Source organism: Macaca nemestrina, chromosome 5 (assembly GCF_043159975.1).
Source record: "Macaca nemestrina isolate mMacNem1 chromosome 5, mMacNem.hap1, whole genome shotgun sequence".
Taxonomy (NCBI): Eukaryota; Metazoa; Chordata; class Mammalia; order Primates; family Cercopithecidae; genus Macaca; species Macaca nemestrina.
This window is the reverse complement of record NC_092129.1, coordinates 31,812,789-31,822,634: the sequence shown is the minus strand read 5'-3', so window position 1 is coordinate 31,822,634 and position 9,846 is coordinate 31,812,789. Positions and strand designations below refer to the sequence as shown.

General features: G+C 33.5%; 1 protein-coding gene and 1 long non-coding RNA gene across 5 annotated transcripts in view; one reads left to right on the top strand and one right to left on the bottom strand.

Annotated features, from left to right (window-relative positions):
• Window positions 1-9,846, bottom strand: part of LOC105465566 (R-spondin 3) — a 75,203-nt gene that overhangs the window by 19,289 nt on the left and 46,068 nt on the right. The gene's annotated exons all lie outside the window — the stretch shown is intronic.
• LOC105465565 (uncharacterized) overlaps window positions 1-9,846 on the top strand; it is a 90,426-nt gene that overhangs the window by 72,067 nt on the left and 8,513 nt on the right. For all 4 annotated transcript variants that reach the window (XR_011623346.1, XR_011623345.1, XR_977622.3 and 1 more), the window contains 2 exons: window positions 2,906-3,020; window positions 5,457-5,560. This is a non-coding gene — a long non-coding RNA (uncharacterized lncRNA). The remainder of the gene's footprint in view (window positions 1-2,905; window positions 3,021-5,456; window positions 5,561-9,846) is intronic.

Genomic DNA, 9,846 nt, shown 5'->3' with positions numbered 1-9,846 from the left:
CCAAAAGTATAAAGTTTTCCAGTAATTTATGCTCATATATGAACAAAATCGATATGGCCAGGTAGTATTATTTGATAACTGAAGTAGTCACCTATTCAGCAAGATGCTGAATATTGAAACACAAACTGAATAATATGCTTTGGGACTTTGTATTCAATAAGGGAATTCTATTTTCTAAGTTAGACAAATAACCAAAATAAAACAAATGGGCAAACTTAAGACAGACAAAAGAGCAAATATAGGAAAAAATATAAACGAATAAATTACTTTTAATTTGGGAAAATGTATACATTAGGAGACACATGAATTATTGAATGTAAAGAGAATGAGCATTGAAAGCTTTTGATGAGCTGGGGAAAATCACCTTTTTGCACTGAAGTAAGGTTGAAAACCTATTCATTAAGAAGTCTTAAAATCAAATAGATCTTCATGCATCTATGCTTAAAGTCAGGGATATAAATGAAAGAAGTCTAAGAGTTCCTCACTCATATGATTCCATGGTTAGCGTAAAGTTTAAGAGAAAGCTGCCCAAGGGTAGAAAGCTTCTCCATCAACCTAAACACTGTTTCTGTTAGACTTCCCTTTGAACTGCCCTAAGAAAACTTTCTTGGGTAATTCAAATGTAAATCTCTTATATCACTGAAAAGAAACACAAATAGACCATAAAATACTTAAAAAAAAAAATGTGTTGGTGACTATGTTCAATTCTATGACTCCATACAATTACTTTCAATTATTTTATTATTGAAGTGATAAATAACTGTGTATCATACACATACTTAAATCTTTGAGGAAACAGAGGAAGACTAGTTCCATTCTAGTGGCTCTAGAGAATACGGTAGCAAGGAGATCAACTAGAAAAGTTATAGTCCTATAACTTTCGAGTTCAACTCGAAAAGATAGTCCTATCTTCCCATAGGACAATGGTAACAAAATAAAAGCTAGCACAGAAGCAGTTTCTTAATGGATCTATTATCCTGATTTTTTAAACATGTTTCTTTTGCTCTCTTCATACTTCTTAGTCCTCTGATAAGAACATATCCACCATTTCAAAATTATGCTAAATGAACTGTTTGTAAAAATACTCAAGCAATGCTAAAATGCAAACACAAATTTGTTCTTTTTTCTATTAGGCCAACCTTGAATTTGCAAAGCTCTAGTTCTGTTGCAAGTGCCTTAGAAGGCTTAATAGACTGCTAGTAGGTTTTACCACATCTTAATTCTGAAAATCTGTATACAATTTAAACGAAACATATCCATGTGTTCCTGACTAATTTGCCATCGAGCTTATTTTGTGAGCTCAATTTCATGCCTAAAAAGTATTTAAAAGCCTCTTTGAATTTTTAAGCCTTTGCCACGAGCAAGGTATCACAAATACACATGCTATTAGAAGTGGATTGATGTTTGACAACCCAACTAAACTGTAAATAGATATCAAACAATACTGCTAAAGGAAATCAATGCTCCCATGCTTTTATAAAGAAATAGCTTAACGACCACTGTGTGTCCACATGAATGAACATGTTGTGCAATTTTCATGTCAGAATGAAACTCGTATTCTGTTAACAGCCAGTTCCCCTTGCTTCCAAAGTTAAACTACAATACTCTAGGAGAAATTCTGCACCATTCCCTAGTCTCAATCTCACGTGCCATCAGCAGATGTCTACAGCAATTGGGGGCAGCATGTATTTTTCCATATAGTTGTGTGTTCCCAAAGAACAAACCCAAAGTCATGCTGCATCTGCTTTCCTCGCACATGCATGTTGTATTCCCTCTTGGAACTCTACTCACTTTCAGCTTGCTTCGGGCTGAGAAGCCTCCTGGGGTGGGGAGTTTGCTTCGTGTCTGACATGTCCAATGATTCACACAGCATTTAGGAGACCATATATGCTTCATAAGTTGAGTAGAAAATGCAAACCTTTGAAATACATTTTTTAGTAAATTTTATTTTGTGTCTTCAATATTATTTTATAGAAATTGGATTAGGTATTAATTTTCACAACCTTTTAAAAAGCTAAATGAGATTCTTTATTAGGATTTATATTTAAACATAATCCTGTGAAAATTGCACAAACCACTTAACAACCTGAAGGTCACTGACTCTACTGACTGACAGCGCCTTTGTTTAGACAACATAATAGCACTAACATAACCATTTAGTGCATTTGAATATGATGTTGGCAATTTGTGAAAACTATTTGGCTTTAAAACATCAGTATGATTTGAAGCAAAAGAGGAAATCACTGGCCTATTTGCTAGTTAAGTTTGTTCTTTGAATAACAAAATGGTTGTCAACAGAAAGATGAAGCAGATTTGGTGGTAAAAAGAGGTTTTCAATTTTTTCAACAATGATAGTATCATTAACAAGAAATAATGGTTGATGCAAAGCCTCATGTGTGATAAGTATAGTTAGAAAAGAGCAGATGATTAGAAATAAATGATCATCTTGAACATGGGGCAAAAGTGTTGAAAAAGATAGAATGGAAAGATCAGATTGACAAAAGATTTAGGTTCTAGTACTGACTAACTTACTTATTAACTGGCATTCTTAAGGTAGTTATATACTCTTTTCATCAGCCTCAAATACTTGAAATATCAGTGGACTCAGAATTAGGTCTGGGTGTGAGTCCTGGTCTTTGAGTGTGAAATTCACTACTCACACTCAAAGTCTCAATTTCCTCATCTTTAAAATGCAGTCGATAACCATAATGCATATATGCCTGGAATATTTAAAGAATTAAGTGAGATAATTATGTAAAATTGCCAACAATTAAACAAATAATATTATTAAATCACAGTCCAATCGGAAAGAATTTATGTTAATATGCTTATGGTAATGGATATGGTTGAATAAGGACATATAACCCAAGCGAATGAATTTTTCTGTCTTTTGGCTTTTTGTAAGGTAATTTTGAGTCCAAGTGTAATTCCCCTGGAAAACCATTTTACCTTCATTGCAATAACTGGAGGTCTCATTTCCATTTTAATCATCATATGGATTCCCAGAATTATATAACCAGGTAACTGAACTACTGTGCCCTAACTCCTTAGTGTCTAGAGATGAATAAATCCCTGCCAGCTGTTATATTATTTAGTGGGGCTCTATGGAACATTAGGATTTAAAGCAACTCAGCATTTGGATATTATTTTTTTCTTTCTGATTATAAAAACCATATATATTAAACAATTTGGTTTTAGACTAGGAGATTAACAGTTAGGTGTGTGTATGTGTGAATGTGTGTGAGTGTATATATTTATTTATATCTGTATATCTATAATGATTCATAAGTGTATTGTCCAGATTAATATAGGCTTGTGAAACAGGCATTTTAGTGTAAAGGTATAGAGGTTCATGGCAATACAATGTTTAATATGATGAGTTAAAAATACTTCTGTTTCCTCTGTAATTTTAGGTGCTTGTAGTTAGAAGATACTAGATCACATGTTGATAGTTTTGTTCTTTTCATTATTCCGATACATATATTCAAGTCCTTAAGGTCTTAACTAACTTTTTAAAAATTTGCTATTACACACACATTTTTAGTTAAGCAATATACATGTGTCATCTGCCATTTATTAATATTAATTATAAATGACCAGTGGTTAATGGGATCCAAGTCCAGCAGCTGAGATTTTTCTAAATTTGACTTCCTTAGAGTTTATATAAAAAGTTTTCAGAGTAGTTCTCCCAAGCTTCTAGCCAATTTGAGGCTAGTTTGCAATCTAATGTTTTAGATTATGTATTTAGCAATCAAAAAGAGGAAGGATAAGTGACAGAAATCATGAAAAAAAAACATTATGTGAGAGGATTCGATGGGACAAATAAGAGGAAGATATATTGTTTAAAGTGATACAGTGTCATGTGTTAAACATTACAAGTTAAAGGCTATGTATACAGTATATGTTTTAGGAATGTTACAGTTTTATCTTTGTTTTCCATAGTTTTACTATAGTCATAATGACAAATGTGGAAGGGATGTTTCTATAAGTTGGTATAAATGAATATGAACTTGAGGAGAAAACCTAGAAAGAAAGAAATACAAAGCCCAGCATGTTAGTATATCATTAGAGAGCCACTTCTCAAAGCTACTTATTGCTTGCTACCCTACAACATCCTACAGCTACAGCATAATGGACTCCAAGACATCTGATATAACCTCTGCACAATGCCTTGGGGAGCACACTGATATATTTTTCCTTCTGAGAGTCAAGCAATTTTCCTAAGAAAAACGTTTTGTGCTTTTCTGTAGCAAAAAGTCCACAGGAATGTCAAATACAGATTTTACCATGATTAAAACTGAAAAATGTAAAAGAGGTTTTAGAAAACATCTTGTTCAACAGTTTTAAAATACAGTACTTTGGTACAGAGCTACTGGTTGGCTAGACCTTACTTCAATAGAAGCACTTAGTTTGTTTTTATTTTATTTTAAATTGGGGTAAAAAACACATAACCATGTTAACCATGTTTAAGTGTACAGTTCAATGGCATTAAGTAAATTCACACTGTTGTATATCCATCACCATCATCCATCTTCAGAACTCTTTTCATCTTGCAAAATTTGAAAAGTCTGTATTCATTAAACAATCACTCGCCATTTAACCTTCCCTACCTCCTGGCAACTATCATTCTACTTTTTATTCTATTAACTTGCTACTTTAGGTACTTCATATAAGTAAAATCATATAGTATTTGCCATTTTGTAACTGGTTTAAGTTACTTAGTATAAGGTCTTTAAGGTTTATCTATGCTGTGGCATGAGTTAGAATTTTCTTCCTTCTTAAAGACAATAGTATCTCATTGTCTGTCTATATCACAGTTTGTTTAATCTATTCATCCATCAATGAACACTTTAGTTGCTGCCATCCCAACTTTTAGCTATTGTAAATAATGCTGCTATGAACATGGGTGTAAAACTATCTCTTTGAGATTCTATTTTCAATTTATTTGGGTGTATACTCAAATGAAATTGCTGAATTATATGGTAATTATACATATGTGTGTGTGTGTGTGTGTGTGTGTCTGTGTGTGTGAAACCAACATACTGTTTTCATAGTGGCTGACTGTACTATTTTACATTCCCATCAATAGTGCAAGATAGTTCCAACTTTTCCCACATCTCTGCAAATAATAAGGCACATCTATTTTTTATCAATGTATAAATTGGGCTCTACATACAATTTTAACCGAGCAGAGGGTTCTGTTGCTAAAATCCATTTTAAAACAATTCTTTTCTACTTCAATTTTCTCATCTTGTAAGCATCTGTAGATAGCCAAGCAATCTATTACCAGGAGGAAAGCAAGACCCAGTCAAATGCCCGCTAAAAGTTGCCCACTAAAAGTCTCCTCTTACTACTCCTACTTACATTTTTTTAAGCCTCAACGTTTTTGGCAGCCCTTCTCAGAACACCTTTCTGAGGATAACTCTCTTAGTCTAATGCTCAAATCTGCTTTACAGAATACCTGGCCCCAAGCCACATCGTTCAGCGAGAACAAACTGCTAGAACAGCCATTTTATTGAAGGGAGACTGTTTTCCATTGCAGCAGGGGAGAGTGGCTCAAGTAAGTGGCTCCCCTTGGTGCTTAAAAATAAGGCTCTAAGAAGTGATTAAAAAAACAAAAGAAGCAAGTAAGCAGTTAGTATGGTGATACATTATTAAATATCTGGATAGCTCCACAAATTGAATTAACAACGTCAACACAGTTCATGGTAAACAATACTACGCAAAACATTGTGTCCATAAAGCCTTATGATACAGTGGAAACCATAATGGACTAGGATTCACATTTGTTTTCTGTCATTACCAGCCCTGTGATAAGGTCACTTAGGCAAAATCACTTCAACTCTTTGGTGTTGCTTATTGCAAAAAAGAATGATGAAGTATGCATCTCCAAGGTAACTTTTGACTTATTCTGATGTTTTATGTTTTGTTATTCCTACACAAGAGGAGGAAATCTAGAATTAGTTCTAACATAAGTCTTCTTAATTACATCAGCAGAGGCAGAAGAGTTTATGAGGGATACAGGACAAGATAGCTTACATATACCTATGAGCATAAGTACACGCAAAAATATTTACACTAGTGTGCCTAGCACTATGTCTGGCACACAACTGTCACCTGTAATGCTTGTGAATTAATACCCACACATGTAAGATTGCAGTACCTAACAAATTTTATTAAAATCAGCATCCGAGAAGGAGAAGTTGTAATTACAAAAACAAAACAAAGTAAAACAAAAAACAAAACAAAAAACAGAAAACAGATAAAAAAAAAACACCAAAAACAGATGCTGGTGAGGTTGTGGAGAAATAGACACACTTTTACATGGTTAGTGGGAGTGTAAATTAGTTTAACCATTGTGGAAGTAAGTTGGCAATTCCTCAAAGATCTGAAGGCAGAAATACCATTTGACCCAGTAATCCCATTACCGGGTATATACCCAAAGGAATATAAATCATTCTACTGTAAAGATACATGCATTCATATGTTTACTGCAGCACTATTCACAATAGCAAAGACATGGAATCAACCCAAATGGTGATCAATGATAGACTGGATAAAGAAAATGTGGCACGTATACACCATGGAATATTATGCAGCCATAAAAAGGAATCAGATCATGCCCTTTATGAATGGAGCTGGAAGCTGTTATCCTCAGCAAACTAACACAGGACCAGAAAACAAAACACTGCATGCTCTCACTTACAAATGGGAGCTGAACAATGATAACGCATGGACACATGAGGGAAAACAACATACACTGGCACCTGTTGTGGCCGAGGGGAGGGAGAGCATCAGGAAGAATAATTAATGGATGCTGGGCTTAATACCTAGGTGATGGGACGATCTGTGCAGCAAACCACCCTGGCACACGTTTGCCTATGTAACAAACCTGCACATCCTGCACATGTACCCTGGAACTTAAAATGAAAGTTGAGGGAAAAAAATAAACTAACTCAAGTATATCAGTAATATAAAAAAAGATAATCAAAACTCATTATAGTCAAATAAATACTAGAATAAGAAAAATATTTGCTATGCACATGACAAAAGGTTAATCTCTAATATACAAACAATTCCTATTAAGTGGTGTTTTGCTCAATAGAAAAATCAGAAAATTGGACAAAACATACAAATAGGCATCCTGTGGAAATTCGAATAGCCTCTAAACATGAGATTAGCCTTATAAATAGGAAAATGTCAATAAAACAATAGAATAGCATTTGTCAATCTATCATATTTGCAAGAGTTTAAAGGACTAATAACATACAGTTAGAGTCAGGATATGAGGAAACAGGTATTTTTGATGTATTCCACATGTGAACAGAAACACCTTTTTGAAAAATAATCTGGCAGAATATATTAATATTTAAAATGTTCACATCCTTTGGTTTATCCATCCAATGTTTGGGACTACATTTAATATTAGATCTCAGGATTATTGAGTGCTTACTCTGCGCCAGGCACAAGTCTGAGAGTTTTATACATACTCATAACTTCTCCCTACAATTTGGTAACATAGTTACTGTTATTATCCCATTGTACAGATGGGGAAAAATGGGATATATAAAGGCTAAAGAATTTGCTGAAAGTCATAGAGCTAGTTAAAAGCACAAATGAAATTTGAAACCACATGGTTCCAAAGCCTGTGTTCTAAATTCCATGATGCATCACCTCCTTTTCCTCTGATAGAAAGTGAATGCATCAGTTCATTAACATGATAGAGATTTTTGTTATAGTAAGAAGAGCAAAAAAATGGGAAACAATTTTACTATCCATCAATGGCAGAATGGTTGAACACATTATGTGATATTCATAGAATGTAACATTCTGCAGCTATTAAAAAGATGAATTAGAAAGACGTCCATGATATACAAATTTTAAAATGACACAGTAAACACACACACTATTGAGCTACCAAGGTGCACAATTTACTCTTTTTCTGTAGACATAGAAAGAAAAGTCAAAAGCATTTTATAAAGAAAATAATATATTCATTCTCTATGGAACTTTTATATGTCTATTTCTATAAACAGAAGATTAATGTGGAAGAATATACAGCCCACTTTCATATTGCTTTTCTCAGGGGAAGGACTGGACTGAGGGAGAGTGAGATTATTAATTTTTTATTTATGTATCTTTTAGGCTTTTGTGTTTTCACAAGAGCATGCACATCATTATTGATATTAAAAATATAGCTTTTGGGTAAACCAAACAAAGAAATGAATAAAACAAATAACAAACCCGTAGCTTAACTGAGATGGTTCTGGTTTTTAAATTATTTCAGTACTTTTTTAGTTCACTAGGTTGACATTGCAAATATTAAACATTAGCTTTTGAAGATTATGAACATGAGAAGAAACAGTTATTCTATGAGCAGATAATTTTAATTAAAATTGAAGAAATCTGCCGAGATGGAAGGAAAGGGTGACAAGGTAGAAGGAAGGGTATAAAACATGGTAGAAAGCCAAGGGGCTGATGGAGAGAAATTAAATTTAAAAACTCCCTTGTCTTATACATTTCAAGACCCTGACAAACTAGACAAATGTGAAGCCACTACAGGTTTGCCAATGAAATACTTTAGTAACTGTATCTTAGCTGTTGAAACAGACCAAATTTGAAATAAAACAAAATCCCTTCATGATTTTGCTGTTGGCTGGAAAACAGATAAGCAGCATAGCAGATGTTTACAATTGTATTTATTACTGTGAGAAATATTTTACTATCATATTTACATGTTCCATAAAAAATAATTAGCCATCCAATTAGTTACATTATGAAAACTACTAATTACATTATGAAAACCTAGGTTCTTATTTCTGTCAATTAAGACAATAATTTTTGTTCATGAGTTTTAATTAATTAGATATTAACTCATGATCCTAAGTATGCACATATTTTCTATATCTTTTATTTTTGGAATTAGCAACTATTCATCCTTTCTGCATGTGAATTTAGTATATTGATATTACCTAAAATGTGCTTTACTCAAAATAGTGAGTAGTAAGTGGCATTGTGCCTTCAGATATTACATTTTATGTAATGCAAAAGCAAAAGGAATGTCTCATTTACAGATGTACATGTTTTGCGTTGAGATGTAAAATGTAATTAAACTGTACTCAGAAACTCTTCCCTACATCTGATTCTTTGCAAAAATGGGAAAAGCAAGCTCTTCCAGCAGAAACAACAAGTAAACAAAACAACCATTTGCAAGACATATTTCTCAATTATGGCAGCTGGGGCTCACAGAGGCTAGAGCTATGACCTGGTGGTGTATACACAGTATAAACACCGGAGTTCAGTAATTAGGTTAGAGTTAATTTTAACGTTTCAGTGGCCTTGTGCATAATCAAGTAAAAGGTCATTGCCCACACTGGTGCATTTCACAAAGAACCCTCAGCAACTAGAAATGGACATAGACATGTCTTTACTTAAGCCTGCACGATTCAAATCCAGAAACCATTCATATGCATAGTAGATTATTTTTTCTATTCATTTAAAGCAGTTTACTTCCATAAAAAAGTTTCTAGCAAATGAAGAGAAACTAGAAAAAAATAGTTAAATTGAAATATTCTTAACATTATCCTGAACGTGTGTTTAGTCTGAAATAGATGGAAAAAAACTTTGGTTACTCTTCCTCACTTAAAATTATTTTCAAAACCAGTATTGAAAAGGGATTATCTTGTAGAAGAACATACGTTTCTAGATTTGGTAAATTTTGTTTCTTGTTTGGTGGGGAGAGATGGGGGATGATTTAAATCTGTTGTGTTTTTGTCAGTACCCTTGTTTCTAAACAGAGGCAGCAATCAAAATGGTTCACTTGACCCTGGCTTCAACTGCTGGCAT